Genomic DNA, 12,907 nt, shown 5'->3' with positions numbered 1-12,907 from the left:
GAGCAGTTAGATAAGTATGTTTCCAACCACATGAGTACAAGTTTTTTGCTCAAGATGATAAAGCAAGAGGAGGAGGAGAGAAAGAGAGTGTATATTCTCTACAGTGGGGATGTACACTGATTATGGGGGTGGGAGGGGGAGTTAAGGCTATAAGCATTATCAAAAATGCTTTCCACTGCACATTCCTCCCTAAAAAAAGATGAATTTTATTTAGTTCTATACTCACTGAGTCTTTGTTTCATCTAACTGGTTCCTTTTTTATATATATAAAAAAAGTCCTCTGGTAAGTTGGATGCAGTCTTCACCAAGTTTTACTTTGAGATTTTGATTTCATTTGAACTGGTGCCAAACACACATCCTCACAATTCTCTTGTTTCTTTAGCAGGATCAGTTGTTTTAAGTAAATCACTTGTGAAATGAAGCCTTGGCTAAACTGGGGTTTTCAAATTTGGCGGCCAGACACCAGAGTATGGTGCCACCACAAACCTCTCTAATGTAGACAATGCCAGTAAAGGCTCTCTGCTGCACAGGTTTAGCTCACCCCACATCCTGTAGAGGTAAGTTGCACCACTGGAGTCACAGTACAGCCTGGCCACATGAAGTTCAGTTTTCACGCTGAGTTTCAGATTTAAATGAACTCAACATCTCAAAGTGAAACTTGGTTCAAGTTGCTGAGTTTCACCTGGTTTCCCAGGCTGCTCCAAAACACCATGAAACCCAGCCAAAACTTACCCTGGCTTTTTGGGGGTTTGGCTGTACTAACAAGTTAATATAAAAACCCAATAATCTCCAGCCCAAGCCTTCTCCCCAAACTTGGTGCTTCCTACCTCAGACCTGTTCAAACCCAGATTACTGTCTATAAAGGTTTCAGAATGGTAGCTGTGTTAGTCTGTATCCGCAAAAACAATGATTAGTCCTTGTGGCACCTTAGAGACTAACAAATTTATTTGGGCATAAGCTTTCGTGGGCTAAAACCCACTTCATCAGATGCATGGAGTGGAAAATACAGAAGAGAGGTATAAATACACAGCACATGAAAAGATGTGAGTTGCCTTACCAAGTGGGGGGGGGGGGGGTCAATGCTAATGAGCCAATTCAATTAAGGTGGAAGTGAACTATTCTCAACAGTTGACAAGAAGGGGTGGAAATCACTTTTGTAGTGCTAATGGGGCTAATGTAATCAAGGTGGCTCATTTCAAACAGTTAACAAGAAGGAGTGTATCAGCAGAGGGAAATTAGTTTTTGTAGTGACCCATCCACTCCCAGGCCTAATTTCATGGTGTCCAGTTTGCAAATTAATTCCAGTTCTGCAGTTTCTCATTGGAGTTTGTTTTTGAAGTTTTTTTGTTGAAGAATTGGTTCCTGTGTTAGTATTTTTGTTGTATGGTGTGTAGTTGCTGGTGAGTATTTGCTTCAGGTTGGGGGGCTGTCTGTAAGCGAGGACTGGCCTGTCTCCCAAGGTCTGTGAGAGTGAGGGATCATCCTTCAGGATAGGTTGTAGAACCTTGATGATGCACTGGAGAGGTTTTAGTTGGGGGCTGTAGGTGATGGCTAGTGGCGTTCTGTTACTTTCTTTGTTGGGCCTGTCCTGTAGTAGGCGATTTCTGGGTACCCTTCTGGCTCTGTCAATCTGTTTCTTCACTTCCCCAGGTGGGTACTGTGTTTTAAGAACGCTTGATAGAGATCCTGTAGGTGTTTGTCTCTAACTGAGGGATTGGAGCAAATGCGGTTATATCTTAGAGCTTGGCTGTAGACAACGGATCATGTGATGTGGTCTGGATGAAAGCTGGAGGCGTGTAGGAAGGTATAGTGGTCAGTAGGTCCAGTATAGGGTAGTGTTTAATGTGATCATCGCTTATTTGCACTGTAGTGTCTAGGAAGTGGATCTCTTGTGTGGACTGTTCCAGGCTGAGATTGATGGTGGGGTGGAAATTGTTGAAATCCTGTTGGAATTCCTCAAGGGCTTCCTTCCCATGGGTCCAGATGATGAAAATGTCATCAATGTAGCGCAAGCAGAGTTGGGGCGTTAGGGGATGAGAACTGAGGAAGCGTTGTTCTAAGTCAGACATAAAAATGTTGGCATACTGTGGGGCCATGCGGGTACCCATAGCAGTCCCGCTACTTGAAGGTATAAATTGTCCCCAAATCTGAAATAGTTGTGGGTGAGGACAAAGTCACAAAGTTCAACCACTAGGTTTGCCGGGACGTTATCGGGGACACTGTTCCTGATGGCTTGTAGTCCATCTTTGTGTTGAATATTGGTGTAGAGAGCTTCTACATCCATAGTGGCTAGGATGGTGTTTTCTGGAAGATCACCAAAGATCTGGTGTTTTCTGGAAGATCACTTCCTCAGGAAGTCAGTGGTGGCTCGAAGATAGCTGGGAGTGCTGGTAGTGACTATTCTCCTCTTGTTCTATCCAGATGGAGTTCATGAGACACCTGCAAGAAAGTCAGTAGGACTCAGATTGTCCCAGGTGGAACAACTGTTAACAAGCTAGGTCCACAAGTTCATTACTCCCTTGTCAGTATCAAATCATAGAATTTTTAATGGTTTCAGTGTGAAACCATAAATCATGGACAATAAGCATACCTTCCAACAAATGTAGGCCGACTATGGAGATCATAATGAAACCAGGTAAATTCACAGTGTTAGGTGTCATCATTCACTTTTTTTTGTGAAGCTCTAATCCAGGGGTCGGCAACCTTTCAGAAGTGTTGTGCAGAGTCTTCATTTATTCACTCTAATTTAAGGTTTCGCGTGCCTGTAATACATTTAAACGTTTTTAGAAGGTCTCTTTCTATAAGTTTATAATATATAACTAAACTATTGTTGTATGTAAAGTAAATAAGGTTTTTAAAATGTTTAAGAAGCTTCATTTAAAATTAAATTAAAATGCAGAGTCCCCCGGACCGGTGGCCAGGACCCGGGCAGTGTGAGTGCCACTGAAAACCAGCTCGCGTGCTGCCTTCGGTACACGTGCCAGAGGTTGCCTACCCTTGCTCTAATCAGACTTCACCAAAAATTAGTAAGAAGCCAACAAAGACAAGACTGCATTACAACAGAAATGCGAAAGAGCTTTCGAAGTTAAATACTGGGACCCCTGTTTGGACATATAGTCATTCTGATGCAGGTGGCAACTTAAAACACATCTTACTGAAATACCAAAGAATAAAATATTCCAGTGCAATAGCCAACAGGCGATTAACAGACAGGATAGAAGGTTTGGAGGACTATAGTAAAGAATACCTATTAAAAAAAAGAAAAGAAAAAACTCCCTAAGAACTAACAACTCCAAATGCATCCCAGGTACAAGAGGATTAAAAAAAAAATGAAGATGTCTGGCAAGATAAAACAAAACAAAACAAAACAAAAAAACAAATAGAACAGAATAAAAGAATATCTTTCCTAGGATTGTCTAAGGAAAGACTGTTCAGTGGAAAGTAATCTGGAAAGGAAATGTTAATTACAGTTAATTACAATAGGGAGATAAAAAACTTTCTTCATATTAGTCTCCCTTAAAATGGTATCATAAGCAGTGTAAGATGAAAATAATTAAAATGTATCCACACTGGCAGTATGACATGTTAATTGTATAAGTGAAATTGTAATATGCTAAAAAGATCAAACACAGTAAATTTTCCGACAGTAGGTATAAAATTAAGAGCCAATGTTATGGTAATATTTGAGAAATTAGATGAGATGTGTTGCTACACTGCCACCTAGTGTTGAGGTGGATAATTGTACTTCCCACTTAAAACCTTCCATCTGAGACATCAAAGTGCTATACATATATTAATTAAGTATCACAACAGCCTCCTAAGCTAATGTATAATAGTCCTATTTTACTGATGATGACAGTGAGGCACAGAGGTTACAATACATGCCCCAGGAGACACAGTGGATGAAATCCTGACCGCATTGAAGTCAATGGAAAGTAAGGCTGTCAGATTCAGGCAGGACCTGAACCCACGATTCCTGACTCCCAATTCTCTGGCAATTAAACAAATAGATTTAACTAATTCCTTATGTTTAAGTTGTATATATTATGTCATGCCATACACTGCTAATGTAGCTAATGTACTGGAATACAAACTAATATAAGAGATTTTTCACAACTTTTTTTAAATTTAATTACAGTCCATTTAAACAGGTTTCAGAGTGGTAGCTATGTTAGTCTGTATCAGCAACAACAACGGGGAGTCCTTGTGGCACCTTAGAGACTAAATTCATTTTTAAAAAGTCCTTTTAAAATGAATAATAAAATTACCAATTAAAATTCTAGAAGCCTTAAAATCCCTAAAAATACGAGATCTCAGTGGTTTGCTAACTTCTGGTTTCAGCTTCAGTCCAAGTCTCCACAACTGGTACCCTTAAAGAAGCCATGGCTTGAACTTCTTAAAGCACTTGAAAGCCAGAAATTGGCTAGACTCTAGAAAAGGCTTTCAAATGGACTACAGTTTTTTCAGATGTTTGTTTCTGAAGTTTTCAATACAAAAACTGCGATTTCAAAGGTAGCTTATATGGCTTTAGCTGAGGTGAAACATCGTAGCAAATTTTTGAAGGGCTTCTGGATCTTAGGAATTTTAGCTCCTGGAGAAAAGGTGTCCACATTAAGACGACAAAAACAACCCCACCATGATAAATGATACTTGCCCTGATTCAGGAAGCACATAAGCATGTTGTCAGGATTCCCTCCCCACTCTGAACTCTGGGGTACAGATGTGGGGACCTGCATGAAAGACCTCCTAAGATTATATTTCACCATTTTAGGTAAAAACTTCCCCAAGGCACAGATTCCTTTCTTTGTCCTTGGACAGTATTGCTGCCACTACCAAGTGATTTAAACAAACATTCAGGGAGGGGCCACTTGGAGCCCTATTCCCCCCCAAAATATCCCTCCAAGCCTCTTCACCCCCTTTCCTGGGGGGAGGCTTGAGAATAATATACCAACCAAATAGGTTAACAAGGTGAGCACAGACCAGATCCTTGGGTTTTTAGGACACTAAAAACCAATCAGATTCTTAAAAGAAGAATTTTATTAAAAAAAAAAAAAGTAAAAGAATGACACCTGCAAAAACAGGATGGAAGATAACTTTACAGGGTAAATAAGAAGATTTAAAACACAGAGGATTTCCCTCTGACTCTGCTTCCCAGTTACAAAACAGGAATAAAATTACCTCTTAGCATAGGGAAAATTCACAAGCTAAAACAAAAGATAATCTAATGCATTTCCTTGCTATTACTTACAATTTCTGTAATTTTAGATGTATCATTTCAGGATCTTGTGAGGAGCTGGTTTACCTGCTTGGTCTCTCTCTTTATCCCGAAAGAGAACCAACAAAAAGAGCACCACCAAAACCTTCTTCGCCCCAGATTTGAAAGTATCTTCTTTCCCCATTGGTCCTTCTTGTCAGGTGCCAACTAGGTTAAGTGAACGGATTAACCCTTTACAGGTAGTGATTCTGTACCTCTGGCCAGGAGGGATTTTATGTTACTGCATACATAAAGCTTGTTACCCTTCTCTTTATATTTATGACACATGTACTTAAATTTAAGCATATCGGTCAGTCCAATAGAAGTCAATGGGTTTTAAGCATGTGCTTAAAGTTATGCATGCATTAGCATGTATTTAATTTCAACCCTACTCAGGAAAGTGCTTAAGTGGCTTCCTGAATTGCAATCACTAACATTAGCATCTCCACAAAGATTGAACTGGTATGGAAACTAACCTACCTTTTCACCCCTAGGCATTGACACACATGGGTAGGAAGGTGCATGTAAGCTTGCACTGCTAATTACTGTGTTGTACTTGTTCTTCTTCTTTAAGAGACTTCAGTTTACAAGACTGCCAGAGTCCAGGACTGCTCCTTTCATAGCACTAGAAACCTGACCCTGCAGAGCACAGTACAAGAAGTGGAGGGTTTTCAGCACCTTGCAAGATTGGGCCCTAAATTTACCATAATTTTGTGATAATCTTAGGCTTTTAAAGGTTTTCATTGGTCTTATAAATTCATTTTAAAATTATAACTGTATAATATAGTAGGGGAAAAGCTAAAACATTTTTTCTTATATTTTTCCCCCTTGGCGTATTACTTCAAAAGGCCAATGTCACTAACAAATTCCACCGTGGCTGTTGCCATATAAATCACACTGGTTGGGCCTTGTAAACCTGCACACTTTATAATATATTATAAAGAAGAAGAAATTATTATCAAGGTAAAATAACCTATTATGTAATTCTGTTACAAATCTGACTTTTATGCCTCATTACTGGTAATCACTTTAAACCTATGTTTCTGTAGTTAATAAACTTGTTTCACTGATTTAGCTAAACCAGTGTGTTTGGATTGAAGTGTCTGGGGAAACCTCCATTTGGGATAATAGGATTAGTGCATATAATTTTCTATTAATAAAATGGCAGACTTTATATAAGTTTGTATTGTTCAGAAGAGAGCTGGGCAGTACAAGACCTACATTTCTGGGGAAAGTCTGGGATTGGGAATTGGCTGGTGTTTCTCTGCAGTGTAATTCAAGAGTGGCTGGCTATAGCAGTTAATGTTTTCACCCCTCAGCTCATAGAGAGCAATTAACATGCTGGAGGTTGTTTGTGAATAGACCAGAAGTGGTAACTCTCACTGTGAAGCAATGTAAAAGGCACCCCAGATTGAAGAACTGAGGGAACAAAGCTATTCATCGGTCCAGATTGTACTCTGGGTAATGTCACAGTGTCATAATTGTACTAAGATTAACAAAATGTGTTTTAATAGTTGCATATAACTTTGACAAATGTAGGGCCTAAGCTTTCAGAAATCTTATGGACTTGATCATGCAATCCTTACTACTCATATGAGTAGTTCTTTTGAGTGCTGTGTAGGAACTCATAGACTAGAATCAAGTCACTCCTTAACCTTCTTTTTGTTAAGCTAAATAGATTGAGCTCCTTGAGCCTATCACTAAGGCATGTTTTCTAATCCTTTAATCATTCTCATGGCTCTTCTCTGAACCCTCTCCAATATATTTCTTGAATTGTGGACACCAGAACTGGATACAGTATTCCAGCAGCAGTTGTACTAGTGCCAAGTACAGGGGTAAAATAACCTCTCTACTCCTACTTGGGAGACCCCTGTTTATTCATCACGGGATCACATTAGCTCTTTTGGCCACAGTATCACACTGACAGATCATATTCAGCCCCCTAAATCTTTTTCAGTGTCAATACTTTCCAGGATAGAGTCCCCCATCCTATAAGTACAGCCTACATTCATTGTTCCTTGATATTTACATTTAGCCATTTTAAGCTGGGCACAAACAATATGCATTTTAGCAAGCAATCCAGATAGCTCAACCAGTGACCTGTCCTCTTCATTATTTACCACTGCCCCAATTTCTGTCATCTGTAAATTAGTTACTTAATTTCAAACTAGAACCCTAATTCTTCTGCCTGCTTAAATGAGCCTAGATTGGGGAAAGGAAGCAGGAAAGGGGGAGATGGGATTCTTCATACAATTGATTTACTCAACACTGCCAATTTTTAAAGAAGTCTTGGAAAAAGCCTTTATATACATATTTTACATATGTACTTGGCTATAGGTTTCACTCTGTGTTCCTGGAACTGAATTTTAGCTGTATCCTTGAGAACAGTGAATGATAACACTGTCATCCAGGAATACAAGTTTTAGTGGCATCTCTGAAGTAATACAAATAGCATGGAGTTAGTTGAAAACTGACTTTGGAATTGAAAGGGTGTGTGATTTCATTTAACCACGCTTTTGGAAAGATTTGATTATATTCATCCCTGATGTAACTCTATTGACTTCAGTGGAATTACAGCAGGGATGAATTTGGGCTTCTAGTACTGGAAGTCTTGACCTTCCTAGAAAACTTCTACAAATGAGAAATGAAATCATTTATTGCACCGATTTTTTTGGGATATGACTCCAGAAAGGATTTATTCCCTATTAGAACAAACGTCATGCTGATTGACAGGCGGTTACACTGAGAATGGAGTTTCCAGATTACCAGTGTAGGTACACTGAAAAACTTTGGCACTTACTGACATATGTGAGTCTATTTGTGCTGCCATTTATAACTGAGGCAAAGACTGAAATTGTGTCCCCACTGAAGTCAATAGCAAAATTCCCACTGACTTCAGTGGGGACCAGGATTTCATTCAAAGACTTTCATTGGACAAGTTAATTTTCATAGTTAATGCACACACAGAGCCTGTAAAAATTTTAACTTCTTTTTCATCAACCAATGACTTAATATTGAAAAAACTGTCTGTTCTCTGCATTTTTTGGCAAACGTTTTTGTGTTGGTTTGCTTGACTTCCAGTTTCAAGCTTTTGAACTTGAATTTTACTGGGCCATCACCCATTACAAGGGCAATAACTGACACCGATTTGGGGCTTCCCAAATAACAACAGTATAGCCGGTGGAAACACAGTGACGTTCCTCAAAAAGAAGAACAGGAGTACTTGTGGCACCTTAGAGACTAACAAATTTATTAGAGCATAAGCTTTCGTGGACTACAGCCCACTTCTTCGGATGCATATAGAATGGAACATATATTGAGGAGATATATATACACACATACAGAGAGCATAAACAGGTGGGAGTTGTCTTACCAACTCTGAGAGGCCAATTAATTAAGAGAAAAAAAACTTTTGAAGTGATAATCAAGCTAGCCCAGTACAGACAGTTTGATAAGAAGTGTGAGAGTACTTACAAGGGGAGATAGAGTCAATGTTTGTAATGGCTCAGCCATTCCCAGTCCTTATTCAAACCGGAGTTGATTGTGTCTAGTTTGCATATCAATTCTAGCTCAGCAGTCTCTCTTTGGAGTCTGTTTTTGAAGTTTTTCTGTTGTAATATAGCCACCCGCAGGTCTGTCACTGAATGACCAGACAGGTTAAAGTGTTCTCCCACTGGTTTTTGAGTATTTTGATTCCTGATGTCAGATTTGTGTCCATTAATTCTTTTGCGTAGAGACTGTCCGGTTTGGCCAATGTACATGGCAGAGGGGCATTGCTGGCACATGATGGCATATATCACATTGGTAGATGTGCAGGTGAACGAGCCCCGATGCCAACTCTGTCCACATATCTATTCAAGTGACATCATCATAGGACCTAATCACATCAGCCATACCATCAGGGGCTCGTTCACCTGCACATCTACCTGCGGGTGGCTATATTACAACAGAAAAACTTCAAAAACAGACTCCAAAGAAAGACTGCTGAGCTAGAATTGATATGCAAACTAGACACAATCAACTCCGGTTTGAATAAGGACTGGGAATGGCTGAGCCATTACAAACATTGACTCTATCTCCCCTTGTAAGTACTCTCACACTTCTTATCAAACTGTCTGTACTGGGCTAGCTTGATTATCACTTCAAAAGTTTTTTTTCTCTTAATTAATTGGCCTCTCAGAGTTGGTAAGACAACTCCCACCTGTTTATGCTCTCTGTATGTGTGTATATATATCTCCTCAATATATGTTCCATTCTATATGCATCCGAAGAAGTGGGCTGTAGTCCACGAAGGCTTATGCTCTAATAAATTTGTTAGTCTCTAAGGTCCCACAAGTACTCCTGTTCTTCTTTTTGCGGATACAGACTAACACGGCTGTTACTCTGAAAAGTGACGTTCCTGTTTTGCAAAATATTGTCCCTGCTTTAACAGTGAGATGTTGAGGTCGAGGGAACGTTTTAAATAATAATGTACTTCATTGCATGCTTCCTACATGTCATCCCCCTCCCGCCCCATAGGGTTAGGTCCCGCCCTGGCTGGGGCAGAGGGGCGTGCACTGCCCTCCCCTGTGCCCAGCGGTCTCCTGGCTGCCCAGAAGGGGTCACTTGAGGGATCGGGAGTGTGAGGCTCCCCTTCTCCAGCCCGGAGCCCCTGGGCTTTGGGGCAGGCCCTGGCGCGGCCAATCGCCAACGCCACCAGGAGTCGGCACCGGGGCATTAAACCAGTGCAGAAGACGCCGTTTGCATCATCCAACAACCGCCACCCTTAACACAGCCGCGCCGGGCTGGGCGGCAGGCATCATAAACCCCAACGTCATGCGCCGCGCACGCGCATCACGTGTTGACCGCATCTCCCCGCGTGCACTGCATCACTCTCTGGCGCCTGCGCCTTTCCTCCCCCACCGGCCTCCCTTAATTCTAAGGCGCGCACGCGCGTTTCATCTTCGGGACTCAGTAGTGGCGCATGTGTTTCCGTTGCCGTGGAGGTGGGAAGCCTGCGAAGAAGTCCCGGATTTACGCTGCTTCTCCACGCCCGGCTTCTAAAGGAGCTGTTCGCCCCACTTTAGGCGCATGCGCGTTCTGCGGAGCCTTGTTTCCTTGGCAGCTGTTGTTTGTTTTCGGCAAAAGTAGCGTAACAGGCCGCGGAGGGGGATGAGAAAGAAACCAAGTGGCGGGGGGGAGAACGGGCAGCCGCGGCAACAGCGGCCCTAACTCGAGGCAGTGCCGGAGACCCGGTCAAAGTGAGTGAGAGCCCCTGCCCCGTGCGCGCTGCCGTTTGCTGAGGCACCGGGACTGGGAGGGGGCTCAGAGGGAAACGGGGCTCGGGGAGCGGGGGCTGGGGAACTGCGTCTCCGCACGGCCGCCTCTCCAGCCCCCATTCCCTGTGCCACGGTAACTGCGCAGTGGTGACACTGGCCTTGCGCTGCTGGTCTTGTGTCCCCAACTTTCTAATCATACCGAACCCAACGTCCTTGCCCCGCCCCCTGCCCTGAGGCCCCGCCCCTCCTTCCTCCTCCCTCCTTCTCTCGCTCTCCCCCACCCTCACTGTGCTGCAGCCTGGGGTTGGGGTTGGGGGATGCGGGCTCTGGGATGAGGAGTTTGGGGTGTGGGAGGGGGCTCCGGGCTGAGCCTGGGGCAGGGGTTGGAATTTGGGAGGGGGGTTGGGGTACAGCAGGGGGTTCAGACCTTGGGCAGGGGTTCGGGCTCTGAGCACCGGCCGGGTGGCGCTTACCTCGGGCAACTCCCGGAAGTGGACGGCATGTCCAGTTCCTAGGCAAAGGGGCCGGGGGGCTCTGTACACTGCCTGCCCCCACAGACGCCACCCCCACAGTTTCCATTGGCTGCGGTTCCTGGCCAATGGGAGAATGGAGCCAGGGCTCGGGGTGGGTGCAGCTTATGGAGCCTCCCTGGCCACTCATGCACCTAGGAGCCGGATATGGCAGTCGCTTCTGGGAGCCGTGTGGAGCCAGGGCAGGCAGGGAGCCTGCCTTGGCCTTGCTGCACCGCTGACTGAACTTTTAGCAGCCTGATTAACGGTGCTGACCGGAGCCACCAAGGTACCTATTCAACCAGGCATTATGGTCAAAAACCGGACACCTGGCAACCCTATGCTGACCACTGCCCTACCTGGGAGTTTCAGGGGGGCTGAGACCGCATGGGAGGGGCGTGGTGGTGTCGTGAGATGGGTCGTTCACCCCACTTGGCAGCAGGCACTGGCCACTGGCTTTGGGCTTGGGCAGACTCCTGCGTGGGGGCTACTCTTGTGGGAATTCTGTGCCAAAAAATGAAAGACTTGCACATATTTTAAAATTCTGCAATATTCTGCATATTTTATTGGCCAAAATAACACAGTATAATCACACACATTTCAATTATTTTGGTAATTTATTTCAAAATACCTGTCAGCAAGTATGTCTGTAACAATACAGACAATGAAAAAATATTCAGGAAATGTTTTTTGTCAAATAGATTCCTTACTAGGCATATAAATACAGAACTTTGAATAATTAATTTAAACTACAATACAGAACCGTATTTCCCGCCCCCCTCAGAAGCAGTGAAAAAGCTTGGGAGAGTCAGGGGTAACAGAGAGCTGAGGGAGAGGGAAGGAGCCTGGGAGTGACCCTGGGGGGTTAATGGGTATGGGTGGGAGAAATATGGAACAGGGTTTTTCGGGGGGCAGGAATGGATTGTTAGGGAGCTTCCCCCATGCAGACTCTGGCTGACCTCTAGCCTTTCACATTCAGTCAGGCACATCTGCCCCATGTGTCCCTGTACCCCCGTGTGTCCCTCCATCCCCACTCAGACACCCACTCCCCCCATGCCCATATGTCTCTGCACCCTTTCCCTCATCCCCATCTGGCCCTGCATCCCCTCAACCAGCCCCCTCCTCCCATCTGACCCTGCACCCATTTCCCACATCCCCATAGGTGACCCCACTCAGCTGGAGGTGAGTAGTAAGAATGAGGGTCCAGCTCTCTGTGCAGCTCAGACTATATAACTATGGCCCTACCAAAGTCACAGTCCATTTTGGTCAATTTCACGGTCATAGAATTTTAAAAATTGTAAATTTCATGATTTCAGCTCTTTAAATCTGAAATTTCACAGTGTTGTAATTGTAGGGGTCCTGACCCAAAAAGGAGTTGTTGTTGGGGAGTAGGTGTTGCAAAGGTATTGTAGGGGGGGCGTTGCAGTACTGCTACCCTTACTTCTGCGCTGCTGCTGTTGGCAGTGGTGCTGGCCAGCTGGAGGTGGATACTGGCCAGGAGCCCAACTCTGAAGACAGAGCCACCAGCAGCACAGAAGAAAGGATAGCATGGTATAGTATCGCCACCCTTACTTCTACGCAGCTGCCTATAGAGGTGAGCCCTCAGTCAGCAGTGGCCCCTCTCCAGCTGCCCAGCTCTGAAAGTAGCAATGCAGAAATAAGGGTGGCATGGTATGGTATTGCCACCCTTAGTTCTGCGCTGATGCTGGCAGAGCGCTGCCTTCAGAGCTGGGCACCCAGCCAACAGTCACTGCTCTCCAGCCACCCAGCTCTGAAGGCAGTGCAGAAGTAAGGGTGGCAATACCATGACCCCCCTAAAATAATCTTGTGACTCTCCTGCCCCGCAACTCCCTTTTGGGTCAGGATCTCCAATTTGAGAAATGCTG

At 43.9% G+C, this 12,907-nt stretch overlaps 1 protein-coding gene and 1 long non-coding RNA gene across 7 annotated transcripts in view; one reads left to right on the top strand and one right to left on the bottom strand.

The window, feature by feature from the left end:
- Positions 1-1,358: 1,358 nt before the first annotated feature.
- Positions 1,359-11,088, bottom strand: LOC135982363 (uncharacterized). Its single transcript, XR_010599683.1, has 3 exons — positions 10,986-11,088; positions 2,591-2,762; positions 1,359-2,439 (listed from the first exon to the last, which is right to left on the bottom strand). It is a non-coding gene; the product is annotated as an uncharacterized LOC135982363 (long non-coding RNA).
- The window catches only part of AHI1 (Abelson helper integration site 1), a 185,851-nt gene continuing 183,111 nt past the window's right edge, over positions 10,168-12,907 (top strand). For 5 of the 6 annotated variants that reach the window (XM_042848183.2, XM_042848185.2, XM_008176763.4 and 2 more), the window contains exon 1: positions 10,168-10,494. The gene's annotated coding sequence lies outside the window, so the exon portion shown is untranslated. The remainder of the gene's footprint in view (positions 10,495-12,907) is intronic. The other variant, XM_065588699.1, reaches the window with a different exon arrangement.

This window comes from Chrysemys picta, chromosome 3, assembly GCF_011386835.1.
Source record: "Chrysemys picta bellii isolate R12L10 chromosome 3, ASM1138683v2, whole genome shotgun sequence".
Taxonomy (NCBI): domain Eukaryota; kingdom Metazoa; phylum Chordata; order Testudines; family Emydidae; genus Chrysemys; species Chrysemys picta.
This window is presented reverse-complemented; position numbering and strand designations above follow the sequence as displayed.